Genomic DNA, 17,377 nt, shown 5'->3' on the forward strand with positions numbered 1-17,377 from the left:
TTCTTATCCCTCCTGCCACCAAAGTAGCAAAGCAAGGCACACACACAACCCCTGTATGTGACTGATGGATGGAAGGAGCTGCGTGTCATTACTGCGTGCCTGGCATGAAACTGCATTTGGGCAGGGTAATGAGTGGTACCCACATTCGCAGAACAGATCCTGCAGGTCAAGAGTGCACAGCTAGGGCTCCTGTAGCATCACTCCGCAGCCAAAGGTGCATGGTTGTCCTCTGCGCTACGCCATCGGCAGCCCTTTGCCTGGCAGAGCCAGGACAAAACCGTATGCTGCCGCAGCCTGACACCCTGTCAAACGGAGCTGCCCCCAAGGCGTGCAGACGCCGCCGCACACAACAACACAACAGCCTGCCCTGTCATGTAACATTACTTATGTGTTCAGATATGCATCCTTCTCGCATTTCTATTCCAGCAAGTGGTTGCTAGCAGAGCAGGGCTGGAACAAGTTCACCACCTGCTAAAGACACGTCCCTAATACAATGCAGGGGAGGTTTTGTTACATTGGTTCGTCTCTGTGTGCAAGGTATTTCTCTCATTTTCCTTCCAAGCCGACCACATGCCTGATTTATCTCAACAGGGAACCGAAGTCTATCGAATAGAACACTGCAAAGAGAGGGGAGAGTCTCCCCTGATAGTCAGGATGGGCTCTGACAGGAGTATTTGTTTAAACCCCACGCGAAACGTGGCGAATTCCAATCCTCCGTGGGGCTTTAACAGCACCAATAACGTCTTGCAAAATCCAGAACAGCTCCGGTAAAACCAGATGCAACCCGAGTAAGTTCTTTGCACCTAGAGAAAAGCCCCAAGTCGAGGCACTTTCGTCCTCGAGGAATCGCCCGCGGCCGCAGCAGCAATGGGTGACAAGGACCTGGGAAGAGCGATCCCCGAGACGTGAGAGCGAATCGGGAAGGGTCCCGCGGACTAGGGGCAATGTCCAAGGCAAGCAGGGACACTGACAGCTCATCCCCAGCCGGCCGGACTCGGCGGGTAGGCCGAGCCGAGGCCGGCGCCGTCCCCCAGTCAAGTTATCGCCGCCCCCGGGAGCGGTGGTACGGCGGCTGGCCCGGAGTCGCCGGCTCGGACGGCGGCTGCCGGCTGCCCGCTGCCCTTCTGTCCGGATGACAGCCCCGAGGCGGGCCCGGCTGCGCGGGGTAAGGGGTCGGTGCGGGGCCGGCGAGAAGCCCCGGCTCCCCCCCGGGGCGGAACAATGGGACGGCGGCTGCCCGGGCCCGGCGGGGCACTCACCTCGGCAGCGGCGGCGGAGCGGCTCAGGGTAGGCCAGGCGAGCCCGCCGGGGCTGCGCGGCGCGGCTCCGCGGGCTGCTGGGGGCCGGCCAGCGGCGCGGGGCCGGCGGCGCGGGCCGCGCTCATGGCTCGGCCGCCCGCCGCAGGGCGCGGGGTCGGGGCCGCTGCCGGCGGCGCCCCCCGCCCCGCCGCGCCGCTCCTTCCGCCGACCGAGCCGGCGGCTCCAGCCCGCGCCCGCCGGCGGGGGTGGACGTCCGGCCGCGGCGAGCCCCGGCTGCCCGCCCGGCCCCGGGCCCGGGCCGCGGACGGCTTCCCCGCGCTGCGGCGGGCGGCCGGGCGCGGGCGGCGGGGAGCGGAGCCGGCGGGCGCGGCGGCCCGGGCGCGGGCGGGGGCGCCGTGGCGAGGGCGAGGCGCTGCGGGCCGAGTGCTCCTTTCTCCGCCGGAGCCTGAATAATCATTTGGAGAAACAGGATCATTCACTTTCCTCCGAGCCGGAGCCCGGCGCTGCCCTGTCAAAATAAAAGCCCCGCGCGCCGATTAACCGCTTCCTGGTCGCGGGCGCCCCGCCGGCCGCCCAGCGACGCCGCCGGGGACCGGGATCGTCCCGGGCCTCCCGCGGCGAGCGGCCGGCGCCCTGCGAGTGGCCATCCAGGTGTCGCACACCCACGCCTCTCACAGACATGTACGCGATGGCACACGGGTCCCAGCACCGCCGGGACCTGCAGAACTGCATCCCAGTCCTCCCCGCGAGAGCACAGGGGCTGCTCCTGCTGAACATCCTTCTGCCCTTTATCATCCGAAACACCGGCCCGCAAAGCCACCCGTTCTGCTCGGACCGACACCCCGCGTGTCCTTCTCTCGAGCCTCACTGTGGCGGGGAGGTCCCACACCTGATCCCCTCTTTGCCGCATCTCCCAGAGCCTGTACGGAGTTGGACCTCGATGATCCTTGTGGGTCACTTCGAACTCAGGATATTTTGTAATTCTACGCACGAGGCACAAGGACTGGCTCCAGCACTTGAGAAGAGCAGCATGTTACTATTTTTACCAACAAGTTTTCCAGGCATTAACCACCCTCCTGCCCTGAACAACAGACTCCACGGACGGGAGCCGCACAGTGCACACGCATACCAGGCTGTGGAGGCAGCCTGCCCGCTCTTGGGCGATGCCACCAGCATCCTAACCAGGACGTGCCACCTTCCTGCCTGAAGCGCACCAACCGCCCAGGGGTGGGGCTGGGAGGAGAGGGCTGGAGGCAGGGACCACTTGGCAGCATCCCCAGAGTTGCAGAGCTCAAGGTGATGTGGGGACAAGCAATCCAGCTCCACTGACGGGAGGCGGCGGCCTCGGTTGAAAATTAACACAGACTCGCCCTTCTGCTCACACCCGCAGCGTCCGCACCGGGGCGGAGGAGCCGGCCTGCCCCGGGAGCGGAGGCGGGAACGGCGGCGGTGGGGGACAGGGATGAGAGACGGGGGTGGGGGCGTCACCTCCCAAAACCGGGGACGGCGCGCGGCAGCGCCCCCTGTCAGGGCGTGGGGGCATCTCCCGGTGGGGCGGGGCAGCGAGCGCCTCGCCCCGCCCCGCGGGGGCGAGTCCCGGCACTGGCAGCAGCGGGGCTCTGTTCCCCATGGGCAGGCGAGGGGGGATGGCGGCGAAACCCCGAACATCCCCGTTCCTCACGGGCAGGTGAGGGGATGCGGCGGAGCCCTCCCGTTCCCCGCGGGCAGACGGTGCTGCAGCGAGGCCCAGCGAAGAGCAACGGCGGCAGCCGCCGCCGAAGGAGGGAGAGAGAAGCGCCGGCTGCTTCCAACACCAGCTGGAAGGACGCGACATCAGTCTTTGCAGGCGCCTCTTTGGCACCTGGCACAGGGTCGCTTCGCCCGTTTGCAGAAGTGCCTGTGGAAAGCACCCGAGGCCGAAGCAGGCAGAAGGGGCGGGTTGCGGATATTCTGGGTTTTACCTCGGAGGGCCGCAGTCTGCACGAGTGGGCAGGCACTGGGAACCCCTTTGCATCGAGCATCGTTTGCTTACACTAGCCACCCAAGAGAAGTATACCCCTCCAGGGGAGTGCTGTGGCCATATATCTCCCTGCCTCTCTGGTGAGCTCCCAAATGCCTCATCAGCAAGCAGTGACATATTTTTTCACACTTTCATCCTTCCCAGTAGCAGCACTGGGCTCATGTCCCTGCAGACAGCATGCACAGGTGCAGTGGGTTAAAAATGGTGCCCAGCCACCACTATCTGGCATGACAGCTCAGTGCCAGAGGCAGACAGGTAGCTCCTTCCCTCCAGCCAGGTGTGGTACACAGGGGACACATGGAACCACCTGTCCTCCAGGTCCTCTGGCTGCCTCGCTTCCCACTCCTTCCCTGCAACCTTCTGGGCTTTCTGCATCACAGCCCTTCACATCTCTCCCAGCCCGTGCACATGCAAGTGGCAAAGCAAGACTGGGAAAGGTCAGCAAGAGGACCGGTCACTGCTGATTCAGCACTGAGCCTCTGCCTTTAATTAACATCTGCCGGGCTAGCTACCCTGCCTGCACTTGATGGCAACTTCCAGTCTCCCCCCTGCCCTCCTCTATCATTATGCCCACGCTAGGAGAGACAGATAGGGGAGGAGATGGTGAAGCAGATTCCTTGGAGTTCCTGAAAGCCTTTCTCTGCCAAAGCCATGACCACCACGAAAGCAGGTCATCCCAGGAGCTGCCTGGTACACCTCAGCAAGCCTCAGCCAAGATGCCCAGACTTTGCTGTTACCTGTTCCTCCCTTGCATGGGGTTTTCCTGCCTTTGAACCACAAAACTTACACACAACATACAAAACAGAAGTCTCCCAAACTAGTTAAGGACCAAGAGGGAGCCATCTGTGACAGTGACTCCAGCCTTCCCTGGGAAGAATTGGGACTGACCACCTACAAGCTCCTGACACATTCTACCTTTGTGGGATGCAGAGAATATAGGGCAACAGGGTCAGAAGGATTGGCCTTGTCCTGTCGTGTTTTGCCAACAAGGACGTGTGGAGTAGATGGGAGCCCGTCCTAAGCTATGTCCAAGGCTCTGGGACTTGTTCATTCCCATTGACTCTCCAGAACACCAGCCCTAAGCTCAGACCTTCACAAGACCCCTGTGGGCAAGGCCCTCATTACATTTAGGAATATGATTAATTAGGTCCAATTAACTATACTGGAATTAATTATGTTACTCACATTTAGCTGGAGCTTCCTCTTTGCGAAGCATTTCCCCAGTGGATCACTCCAGCAGATCCCCAGTGGATCACTCCAGCAGATCCCCAGCAGAGACACCAGAGATAGAAGAGTCCAGACAAATTGTGCTGAAGGAAACGAGTCTGAGGCTGTGAAATGCCTTTTTTGGGAGCAGCTCTCTGTTTTGCTGATCCACGTACCTATGGAGCAGGGAGCTGGTGGCAGTCCAGCATTAAATCCACAGAACCTGGCACACAGACTCATCCTGTATTCTCCCACAGAAAGGCAATGGTCCAGCAAGAAGATGGAAGAGGCTATGTTGCTACCGCTGAGATAGACTCAGGCCTAAAAACATCTTTTCATCACTTCCCATGCTCCTCTCAGTCCTGCCCATCCCTATGCAGAGTCGTGGCCACAGTGTCCTCTTCTTCTGCTCAGACACTGGCACAGATTCTATCCCACAGTCTCATGAGTCCTTGATGTGCCTCATCTCCCTTGGACTGCGTTGCAAGGTCTCCATCCCACTTCTGTTTTGATGGTACCACAAAGCCATTGCTCAGAGAAAAGGGAAAAAAGCCAGCCTAGGAGAGGCCCCAGGTCTGTACCCAATCCTGCAGCCAGCTGGGAAAGAATGGGTTCCCCTCATTTCATGCTCACTGGAGTTTGAGCAGGGCAGGCCACTGCAAGGAGCCTGCACTACCTTTGCCACCTCTGCAGCTGCCTAGGCAGCCTGTGCCATTGTCTAGATGGACCTGGACAGAATCAGGAGTGCCCAGTTTGGCTTCTTCTTTTAAACAGGAACACCTTTCCTTATAAACCATCACATCTCCAGCAGAGCAAGACTGTTTACCCACTGCAGTCAAAAGAGACGTAGAAGATCAAAGACAACACACGAAGCAATGCAGCCAGCCAGCCAGCCAGAGTCTCCTGCTTAGCATCCTCATGCTAGAGCTGGGCACTGGCCCCCTCCATACGCTGGGATTTTCCTTTGCTGCAGTCCTAAAGGCAAAACACAGCCTGTGCTGAGGTACTTGAGGGAGAATTTAATCACACTGAGACATCCTCTTTCCAAATGAAAATATGCTGCTGCAGCTACAGCATGGCTGACAGACCATCATCTAGCAAAGACAAACTCCTGACATGGTTCCAGGATCACAAAGACACCAAGACTCAGCATCTGGGATGCCTTGCTATTGCTGCAATGCCTGATGCACTCCTGATGCCTGCACGGGTGCAGGCAGAATGCAGTTCTTCAAGTCTTCTTCCCGTCTTGTTACTCCTGTACACCCTGAATGCCAGCCTTATCCTCCCAACACCTCAGATGCTCACTACAGCCCTAGGGAAATCATTTCAGGTCCACATAGTCCTGATGTTGCTAGAATCCTGGCATGGGATATGAGCTTCACTCCTACCACAACTGCCTGGCCTCAGATGGCCTTTGCTACTAGCTCTCGATGTATTTGGGCTGCTCTGCGTGGGGCCCTGGCTGTCCCTGGTCTTGGGACACTGCTGCCGTCCAGGGCAGGCCCTGCCAATCAGCAAACCGAGAAAAGGCTGAGCTTTACCGGAGCCGGAGCTACGAGGGAACTTCTGCCCCTGCCAACCGGTAGGGCCAGGAGACCCAGAGCCCACCGGGCAGTCTGCGGGGCCGGGCACCGCCCGCAGAGGGGGCCTTAAGGGTTAAATCATTCGGCGAGGCCACCAGCGCGATAAATGCAGCCATCGGCGGAGCCAGCGCCTCCCACCGCCCCCGGGGTCGGACTGGCGGGAGCGGGCGGGTGGCGGCGGCGGGGACTCTTATCCTGATACGGCGCCTTCCGCCGAGCGCGGATCTGGGAACACTGAGCGGCGGGACTGGCTCCGCGGCCGCGGCGCTTGGCGACACAAAGCACGCAGAGCCCTCGCCCAAAAACCAGGCGGGAGGGAGCCGGGGGCGGGCGGGGGGGGGGGGGGGGGTCTCCGCAGGGATGCGGGGCTTGCCGCTGCCGGCGGGATCTCCCATCCTGGGGCATCCCGGCCGGCCACGCAGGCAGAAGCAGCCTCCACAAGGGCAGCGCGGGATTCCGCGCCTGCTGGAACAGGCCGGCGGCTCCCGGAGCTCCGTGTCCGCTCCGCCAGCCCGCCCGCGGCCGCTGACCGGGGCTGTGCGCCGCCCCGGCCCCTGCCTGGCACGGCGAGACCGCCGGGCAGCCTCGGCGTGCACAGCACACACCGTGCTCACGTGCGCAGGCAAACGCACATCGCACACGGGCAAATCATCACGCAGATGTGCCCGGAATGGGTGTTGGCAACTGTGCCGGGGCAGACACACGTTCTGCAGGCACGCACAAGCATGTGCAACCACAAACAGCAGGAACGGAGCACGGCACATGGGCGCCAGCCCCTAGAGCTACACTGTAGAGCAAGCAGCGTGTGGTGCATCGTACCAGGGGATAAGGAGATAGTCAAGGAAGGTGCAAGAACAGCTTTTGCTGTCACTGCTACTACAGTAAGGCTGAACTAGAAACAGAGCAATCCCTCCCTTTGATTTATTTACTCGGTGCTTTTATCTCCAGAGGATGCCTGGAAGCTTGGTCACTGCAAAATGTGCAAACCTGTGCCAACGAGTTGCAGAGCAGAGATCAGGAGAGTTTTCAGAAAGATCACAGGCCTGATACAAATTCAATTTTATAGAATGTCTCCATTAGTATTTGGGGTCACTTGAAATCACCATTCTGTAAATTGGATCATAACAGGAAAAGTTAGCAAGCTGCTGCCTTGTGCCATCTGCCAGCATGACAAGGACTTATTTTGGTGGTAGCTTGGACTACCACTTGAGAGCCCCATTATTCCCACATACAGTCTCTGTTCCTAAGACAGTCATATGCATCTTGGCATGTGCAATGCCTCAACCACACAAATCTCTAGCTTGGGGAAGAACCTCTCCCACAGCATCTCAGGGACAGACCTGTTTTGCAGGGAAGCAGGGCGTATGCCCTGGCACAAAGGGCTGACACAGCCAGATTCACGTGCATCAACACTCAGCTGCCTGGCTAGGCCCATGTGCCCTGCATGTTCCAGCAAGGGTGACCATCTGAGTGAAGCCACAGGCTCTACCTGTGTGTTCAGGCTCTGTTTCCCAGGTTCTCACCCAGCCCTGTTTAATCTGTACCTCTGTCTCCTGAAACGTGTGCATTTACACAGGTCTGATGGTACTCCCAGGCCAAAAGTGCTGAGCACTTCGTCCAAATGCTGCAAGGACTACAGAATTTGGGACAAGAAAAAGGTCCTTCTTGACCTTGACAAGGTCAAGACCACCCCACTCCTGAGCATCTACTTATTACTCGCAATTCTGTTCAGTGTCCTCCCATGCTCCAGATATCTCTACCTTCTCTGACAACCTGCCCTTTGCATGCAGCCCTATAGACCCAGAGGAACTCTCAAACCCCTCCCTGCCCTTGCCACAGTGCCCAGCACGGTGAACTCGGTCCTGAAGGGTGGCTGCCTCCCCAAGCTCCTCCTGGTCCACTGTCAGCGTTATTGAACATTCGTGCTAGTACCTGCCGCCCTTACACAGAGGGGCGGCTGCTCCAGCCTTGGGAGCACTCGTGCATCCCTCGCTGCGTGTGCAGAGGGATGGGGAGGGCACAGGGAGAAGACAGAATGGTCCTCCCCTCCCGTGAAGGAGGCTGCTCTGCGCGCACAGCCTGCCTCCCTCCACCACCGGTCCGGGAGACGCAAGGCCGTAGCCGGAAGGCAGCAGAACCCTCCCCAGGGGCACACGGAGGGGGCGGGGGGCGGCGGGCCCCTTCCGGGGGACACGCGACTGTGGCAGGAGGCGCGACCCTTCTCGGGGACACGAGGCCGGGGCGGCGGGACCGTCCCGCACAGTGCGGCGGGCGGCGCGGAGCTGGCGGCGGGGCCCGGTGGCGCCACCTGGCGGGCGCGGGCGGGACCGCCGCTGCCGGGAGCCGCGGGCAGCGCCCCGTGGGCTCCCCCGGCAGGCGAGGCAGGGTGGGCTCGTTCCGCCCCTTCCGCGGGCCTGTGCTGGGGTGGCGGGGCGGCTCTCACCGCAGCCAGACTGTCCCTCTATACTCCCGATGGCGAGAGGCAGCACTAGAGCTGGGACAAGAAACACCAGAAAACACGTTGCGCCTTATTGTATTTCCCCCACTTCCTCCCTCTGATGATGCAAAGGACATGCAGCCATCTCTGAGGCTGTGCACGACAGAAGAGCATCATGCGCACAGCAGAAGGGGATGTCTTAATTAACAGGAAAAGGAGAAACCACGGCTCCGGTCACAAATGCCGAATGGGGCTTTAACACCCAGGTACAGAAGCAAGGAAATGGATTTCCACAGCATGCAATATTATCCTTGTCTCTGCGCTAGAATACGAGGAGCTAAACAAACCCTCCATCCCCACTAGCAGCAACAGCAGTTGGCACTTCAATCACAGAATCAATTGGGTTGGAAGAGACCTCTGAGATCATTGAGTTTAACCTATGACCAAACACCACCACGTGGCACTAAGTGCCATGGCCAGTTTTTTCTTAAACACCTCCAAGGATGGTGACTCCACCACCTCCCTGGGCAGTCCATTCACCCTTTGAAGTCTAATCACCCTTTCTCTGAAGAAATTCTTCCTAATGTCCAACCTAAACCTCCCCTCGTGCAGCTTAAGACTATGTCCTTTAGACCATTAGATCATGCTTTCCTGCATAGATAACCCTTCTTGAATACCTGTGTAACAGGTACCTTAACACAGTTTACAGCTGCCCTCTATGAGTCACGGACACTACGAACCGAGTGATGTCCCTGGTGGGAGGCAATGCCAGAGCTGCAGGAGGGCTGTGTGTCTGGCCACAGGTAGCAAGATCAGCATCCACCTGTTTGCATCACTGCTGCATGGCTGGATTTTGGGGGAATTGAACCAGGATGGCTGATTGTTCCTTCCACCTGAGATGACAGGTAGAAACACACTTTGGTAGTAGACCCCGATCATATTGCTGCTAAATCATGCTCAAGAATTTGAGACGAGCTGAGCCCTTCCGTAGACAGTCCCGTGTTGTGCTGTTCAGTCTATTTTCTTTCTGCTCTTTTGCATGTACTCTAAAGTCATAAGTGCTCCTTTAGTGCCAGACTTTCAGAGACTCTCAGACAGGACACACTCTAAACATTGCAGAGTCCAAACAGAATTTCAAACCTCACTCTTCTTTTGAATGGAGGAAGCTGTATTGAGTGCCTACAGACCATCCACACAGTTTGTACCAAATTCAGTCCAGCCCTCCATGAGATGTCTTTTCTGGTTCCAGTCAGATATTGTGCCTCTTTAGAAACCTGGGCTCCAGTTAAGAATGACCATTTGGTTACTTCTTGTATTTTGGAGCTGGTGCAGCATTCTGACAGGGTCTTAGGTACTGGGAATGTCCTGGGGACCAATAGGGCTGCCCTGCTATCCCCCCTAGGTCAAGCCAACCTGCAGTTTTCTCTGCTGGGATGTTGCATCCAGGTAGAGGATGGCAGGTGTGTGCAGGAGCTGCTGGCACCCCCTGTGGCTTGTTGTACCATTGGCCTTGCAGAAAAAAGGTGGGTGGGCCCAGGAGGTCCCTTTACCTTTGGGAGCCTTCTCTTCTCAGTGGACCTCCTGGGAGCTGGAGATGCTGACCTGGGGTCTGTTCTCCTTTGTACCCTACAGCACAGTGCAAATCCACATCTTCATCATGCTGCTGAAGCATCCTCTCCCTGTAATGAAATATTCATGCCCACCTCTGAACAGGCTCCAGCACAGCAAATCTGTGTGTCCCTCTGCAGACAGGCAATCTATGCTGCAGAGCGTGGCCATGGGCTTTGCTGCGAGGTCAAGCCAGATCCAGACAGCTGATCTCCATCCTTGTGGAAATAAAACAGAGATGAAAAGAAGTAGCAAAACCCCAGGAGGTGCTTTTGAGATTTAACACTTTCCAGGCTGGAAAGCACTGGCAGATAGTCTGCAGCAAGCAGCCCAGGCAGTGCAGGAGAGACGGGTCTAGAGAGCACCCCAGATGCTGGAGTCCTTTCTCAGGTTGAGAAGATTGTTCACGAGCCTGGGAGCCCTGCTTTAAACAGGCTCTGCTGCTGTTGGATGTGCTGGTTTAAGTCAATCTGATGCTGGAATGGCTGTGCTTCTCCTGACGTTATTGAAAGCCACCTTGATTTCACTGTATTCTGTAAGTCCTTGCTAGAGTGTCACGAAGGAGTACTCATTCTCCCCTGTGGGTGGAAGAGCATAGATCTTGGGTCTTGCAAGTTACTTCTCTTGGGTTTTTTAAGTTTTTCTTTTATGTTCAGGGAATTTCTGAGCCTCCTCCTCATTTATGGTTAAGATGTCAGACAGTGAAAGTAAGATATTGCATCAATTATAGGGAGACTGCTCCACTCTAGGGGAAGTTTCTGGGCCATGAGTGTGGGGAGATAGGACTCCCTCAGTGACCTGCATGAGCTCTGTTGTGTTGTGGGGACCTTGTCTCCTCGGGTCATTCTGAAGCAGAGTGAAATGCAGCACAGGACAGGTGTTAAGGTGAGAATAGGATTCAGCACTCAGGAACACAGTGAAGGTGGTGTTTGAGCAGCCTGGCTGGGTTGGTGGATGCAACTGGTTCGTTCATCCCTCTGATAATCCGATTTACACTCCCTTTTCTTCCCCTGGATCCTGCAGTTACCATGGGAACTATGTTCATAATTGTTATTCATTGGCTTCTGGAAAAACTCCTTTTTCCTTTTTCCCCCTTGTCTCTTTCCCCTTTTCCATCTTAGACACATGGAGCTGTGGCTGCCAGAGCATGGGGAAGCTTGCAAGGCTTCTGATAACTGGGATAAAGGCAGTGGTTAGAGAGAGGAAATGGGGAAAGATGGCAAGACTGTTAGGTACTAGATGAAATAATTCTGCTCATGTGGTCTTTAGCTTGGTCTTTTCTTCATCCCATACCTATGAAAGGGAGTCCTCAACATGGTGAGTCCATGAGTTTGCCTGCGTGCCTCAAGGGTGCGTCTCGCTTTGTCTCTGGTGGCCTGGGTGGCTTTTCCTTGTAGCTGAGCAATTTCCTGCCTGTTTATGCAGGAAAGCTGGTGTGGTGACTGCTGTGTGGTTGAGAGGCAGGCAGGAGACGCTGCTCCAGGCTCTTGACTGTCACCCTCTTGCTGTCTTTTGTTTTGTTCAGAAAATTTATGCTTTGGCCTCACAGATTAAGAGCATGCGCAGAAAGTTGCAAACAATTACAATGACATATTTTAATGAATTGTCATTTGTGCACATCTTTACTCCTTAAGTAATTGTGCTCTGGTGTTTTCCAATACAGCATATTTACTTAAATTGGGCAAGAGGTTGCATTTGAAGGAGGAAAGGACAGTGGCAGAGGGGAGGAACAAGATTTCAGCAAGGACACCTGTGGAGGACTACAGCTCTGGAATATAATCAAGACAAAACTGCTACGCTTTTCTTGGACATGAACTGGAGTGGGAGGTGTTTGTTACTGCCAATGCAGTTTTCTTCATACCCAGTTCTTCCACACAAGGTTGAGTCGTTAAGCGTTGACAGTGCATCTGTTACAATTGGCTCTAGAAACCAAATGTTCTTGAAAATAAAAGAAGCATGTGCTTGCCCTTCATCTTCCCAGCCATTCAGCTCCCAGTACCATGGAGAAAAGCCACATGGAGCAGCCCACGTGCACACAGATGGCCTAAGATTGGCCACGTAAAGGGCTCCTCTGTGTGAAAGGTGCAGCAGGCTGAGGAGCAAGAAGTCCCGCAGTCTTTCTTCTACTGACAGTATAAGGCTTCAAGAAAAAGTCCCACAGAAGATCTCAAAGAAGAGCTCTTCCCAATATTTAATTTTCCTCTCCCACTTTGTGTTTTCTTTTTACAACTGCATTTCTGTCCTACCACCCATGGCAGCTACTTTGCACGTAGAACACACAGTCAGCCTGCTTCCTCAGAAAGGTCTTGCACCCCGCAGATAGCACTGGGATCGCCACAGATTACAAGCACTAGAAGAGCACTTCCCTGGAAAGACAGGAATATGATCTTCCTCCAAGGTCACAAACTCTGTTAATCAAAGGAAGGAAAAAGAAGTAGAAAGGCCAATGCAGCCTCCCCACTTGACTCCCTTTAATTAGTAACCATCTGGTTTTGAGAAAACCTGTCAGCCAGTGTAGAGCATTTGGCAGGCTTCCTCAGCGGCTGCTCTCCTAATGTCAATTCCTCTTGAAAATGCTTTAAGCCTCAAGATGCCAAAAGGAAATGAAAAGCAAAAGAGAGGGCAAAGAGTGAAAAGGAAGAACAAGGATGCAGTATAGCCCAGCCGACAGAGCAAGACATTACCCAATTTCACTTCTAGATCAGGGAGCAAACTACAAACACTGCTGGCCATCCGATAGCTGGGAAACATTCCACCCAGCCAGCCACCTGGAAGGAACTTCAATACTTCAAGCACCATATCTCAAACAAATGATTACAAATCCCTCAATGTTTTCCAGACGTCTGGCTGCTCAACTCAGTGTTCTGTCCAAGCTCCAACTTTAACAGTGACTTTCCATCTTCCGAATTTCCTTGCCTCACTTTAATTTTTTTGTCCCAACTACTGTGCAATGGCACTGTGTAGTTACATGTGCTACTCCAGCAGGGTGTTCCATCCACTAGGAGAGGCATGGGCAGTTTTACAAATCAAATTCATCGTGCTTGGCACTTTCTCAAATTTTGCCCTGATTCTGCCTAATGCCATGCTCTGCTCGAATAGAGGGGTGCTGCTGCTCTCCACCAAGAAACTCATGGGTGCAAAGGGAGTGTTCCGCCTAGCTTTGGATGGCATCAGAAGGCACACTAACTGTTCGGCACAAGTCCTCAGGCACAATCTGACAGCACAAGCCCTTTTGGCCTTTGCAGGGAAATAGCCACACTGGTAGCAAAGCTGGGCAGCAGGAGCTGGGCTGCAGCATTTTTGTGAGTGCTGCCTCCCTCATTAAGATGCAGCACATGGCTCAAGCAGCTTTTAGATTACTCCTTCCTGACTCTAGAACATCATGTATGAGTCAGAGGCTTGCATACTTGCTTCCCCTGATCCCTGTGAGTCCCCAGCACACGGCAAACTACATTTTGAACAGTTCCCTTAAGTTTTGCATGCAGAAAACCTTCTTCTTACTTTTGCAAAGAAGCAGAATTATCCTCTACTCCTTTAAATAGCGTCATACACACATGGATCACTACACTCTTTCCTCACAGATGCATTCAAATTCTGCAGTACCTTCTCATAAGCAGGTACATCACACTCCCCTACACTCACAGTCCCTCTACTCATTCCCACCCTGCTTCCCATACAGTGCTTGAGCTTCCCACAAGGCACGTGTAGAAGTCAGCCCCTTTCCCCAGACTGTGTTAATGGGGTTCTGGCACAGCTGAAGGAGCAGAGGATCCCCCTGTTAAATACATTAGTGCCAAGCTACGAAGAGGGAAGATATTTCCAAATGTGTTTCTACAGATCTCTCCCGTGTGGCAGAAGAGTCAAGACCCAAACCTGTGAGGTCCTCCCACTGTACCTGCCCTGTCAGAGAAGCTGTAATTTCATAGGTTTCTGACCAGTGTGAGAAAAGCAAGCGTAAAATTCCATATTAGAGCATCTGAAACCACCAGGGACCTGCACCTGATTAGCCATCTCACATGTTTCCAGAGGGACAGATGAGTAGGTTTCAACTGCCCTGATCTGCATGGAGCTTTGGGATATCCTCATTTGCTGTCCTAGCAGCTGCACTAGATTTGTGCTTGGCTGGAATGCCCACTGCTGATGGGGCAGCAGGAGGCTCAGGAACTCTCTCACATCCATTTCTTCTGTGAGGGAGGTGCCTAGGCAGGCCAGAGAGAAACACACATGGGTGATCAGGCCTGGACCACCTCTTCTTGATGTTGCCAATTTACACTAAGGAACCAAATGCAAAAGGTTGTGGATACTGTTCCTCTTTTCAGTTTCCCAGCTTTGACTGGGCAAAACAAAACTTTTCCTTGACACTGTGTGCTCCATTCAAAGCCATGGGAGCCTTTGTGCAAAACTTCTCTCTTTCATGCCTCTCCTCCAAAGCCTTTCTTCCCTGTTGATTAGCATTATGCAAAGTGCCCAATGTCAATGCCAGTGAGACTTCAGGAAGAAATCCTATCTCTCCCCTTCAGCTCTTAATTAACATGTGGACTTTAATTACATTTCCCATTTTCATGACAAAATATGTCTCCCTCCTCCACTTGCCCCTCCCTGAGATCATTATGAGAACTCTTAATAATAATCACCATCATTGTCTACTCTTAGAGGGAGGCAGGGGGGCACCTGCTCCATCTTCCCAAGTTACCCTATCCCACCTAGCCCCGGATCACTCAGTCCTTGGAGACCCACATGCTCTGGTCCTGTGCCAATGGGGAGGGGCAGAAGCAGTGCTAACATGTTGGCATGACATATTGCCAGGGCTAGATAGTGCCTGAAGGCTTTGGCTGCAGTGAAAGACATTACAATTCAAAGGTGGACACAGAAACAAAGTCAGTTTGGGGAGGTATTAGGGATTCTCTTGTTTTCAGAAGTAAGAATAGGCCACCCTCCTGCTGAAGCTATATCCTCCCCATCTATACAAAGCACAGCAAATGCTGCTAGGGAGCTTTGCAGTAACTGTCAGCTGGCTCACAGATCTAGGCAGTAAAAAAACCAGGAAAACTTTATAATAGACCTCCCCACTCTCACTGATTCAGCCACTAGAAAAGCAATCACCTTAGTAAATCACAAAGCATCCATTTTCTGGCAGAAAGTGAAAACTGAGGAGGAATCAGTCCCTATCCATCTTGATGGGAGCAGGCAAGAAGCGAATATAATGTACCCAAGCATGGACCTGGTGCAGTCAGGTTTTCACTAAACTCAGGCGTTTGTCTGAAGGTAACTCAAACCACTACCACTCTCCTCACAAATCTGGGAACCTCATTCAGATGCAATCTGTCACAGTGAGGAGACTGAGTCCTACACTACATCAAACTTGTGTTCACAAACTAAAAATCAGAATCAGCTCTCAGACTGACTATTTTATTTGAATGTACAAAATTCACCAGGCTGCTAGTGGCTTTGTCCACTTACAGAGATCTGGAAAATGATCCAACTATGGAAAATGAGGTTTTCCATAGTTGTTACTTGACCCCTCAGGCTTTCAGTGCTCCTTGATGACCATCTCTATTCCTCCCAGAAACAAACAGTAAGGTAATACAAAACTGAATATCAAGCTATGCAATGTTTGCAGGCAGACAGCAGACAGAGAGCTACCCACCTCTTCCATTGCCAAGTTCTGAAGAATTGGCAGTACTTCACAGAGCAGACACAACGTCAGGCTCTTGGGACAGAGACAGTAAGGGCAGCATCGAGGTGACCACAACACAATAAAAATACACGAATTACTATGAGTATGGCCCAAACACAGTCCACAAGGCAAAGACTGCATGATCCAAATGTACAGCTACATGCATCATGCATAACTTGAACAGAAATACGAGCTTTCTGCAGAGCTCTATGCAAGGGCATGGAAGCTCCAAGCACGCCATGAGCACAGTGTGTCTGCTGCTTGCAGAAAACCCTACTCCTCCTCGTAAGTGTGGCAGAAGGGAGACAATGTCCCTTTAAATGTGACTAAAGTGTTGTCAATGGATCTGCCATGGTAGAGGAGTTAATCCCCCCCCAGCCCCTCTCAGCCACTGTGATGGGATAATTAGATGCGAGGGCTCAGCACAGATGATGCTCCAGTTGCTTAGCAACTAATGGTTTCCATAGAAACAGCAAAGCACAGCCTTCGGAGCAGCAAGTGAGCAGTGCAGCAGGGCAGGGAAAGATGCCTTAAACTCCTGCACTGATCCTCTCCTCCAGAATCATTCAGAGGCCTAGAGGTATTAGGGGAATGAGAAGGGGGTGCCTTAAAGGTACAATATCCCTGTTTCAAGCAGCAGTGTTAAGAGAATGGTTTTTATCAGACAAAGCCTTTGCTGATATGGTCCTCCGAATCTCAGTGACTCTCAACTAGCAGGATGAGCAGGGATGAATCACAGAGAGTGGTCTTACACAGAGGTTTAAGCCTCAGCACGTGGGTCATCCTGTTGTAAGCAGCTGAGTATGATTCCAGCATCAATTCTTGCACCTGGGATCTGAGAGGGAAACACACGGAAACACGCAAAAACACACACACACAAATGTATTTGCATTTCCAACACTGTCACATAAGCAGCCTTTTACAGGCATCCAGCCTGGCCCTGAACCAGCAGGCAAAGGAGGTTTCCTCTTGATCTTGCAGCTTCACAATATATACAAAAGCAACTATAAAACATGGAGAGTTTCACCAGAATAATAGAGATCAGATTAATTAACCTTTACTTGAGACTGTCATCTGGTACATCCTTCAACATGACCAATTCCTATGGCTTTATTATCCTACTGCTCCCTGCACTGAGTCAGCATACCAATGTTTCTGAGAATCACAGCCACGACCTGCAGCACCTGCTCTAAATACCATGCATGTGCTGTGCAGTTGCACTGCTGCAAGGCATGATCCTGTCATCTTGTAAGCTGAGCAGAGACAAGCTCTGTACGTATTTTGCTAAGAGAGCTCTGGGACACTGAGATGGGGTTGTAGATTCAGTATTACATAGTCTGCACCAGGCCAGGGATGGGCTGTATTACTGCCTGCATGCAAATGACAGCCCTGTGTTTTAAAGCTTTGCAAACCCTCAGGTCCTGATGGCACAGAAGGAACTCAAGAAACTCACATTGCACAATCAAGCCCTGCTTTCCTCTCCTCTCCATCCAGCCTCACACTTGTGACATGATCCCTTTCAGAGAGGGCAAGCAGCCTGTGCCTTGGGCACTGGCTGAGGCACCCAAACTCACTGCTCTTCTCCTC

At 53.7% G+C, this 17,377-nt stretch overlaps 1 protein-coding gene and 1 long non-coding RNA gene across 3 annotated transcripts in view; one reads left to right on the plus strand and one right to left on the minus strand.

Annotated features, from left to right (window-relative positions):
* The window catches only part of BCL9L (BCL9 like), a 46,256-nt gene extending 44,922 nt beyond the window's left edge, over positions 1-1,334 (minus strand). For both annotated transcript variants that reach the window (XM_068994623.1, XM_068994620.1), the window contains exon 1: positions 1,260-1,334. The gene's annotated coding sequence lies outside the window, so the exon portion shown is untranslated. The remainder of the gene's footprint in view (positions 1-1,259) is intronic.
* LOC138098233 (uncharacterized) lies at positions 1,070-13,020 on the plus strand. The gene is made up of 2 exons (XR_011146573.1): positions 1,070-1,287; positions 11,777-13,020. It is a non-coding gene; the product is annotated as an uncharacterized lncRNA (long non-coding RNA).
* The last annotated feature ends 4,357 nt before the right edge of the window (positions 13,021-17,377 follow it).

This window comes from Aphelocoma coerulescens, chromosome 24 (assembly GCF_041296385.1).
Source record: "Aphelocoma coerulescens isolate FSJ_1873_10779 chromosome 24, UR_Acoe_1.0, whole genome shotgun sequence".
Taxonomy (NCBI): Eukaryota; Metazoa; Chordata; class Aves; order Passeriformes; family Corvidae; genus Aphelocoma; species Aphelocoma coerulescens.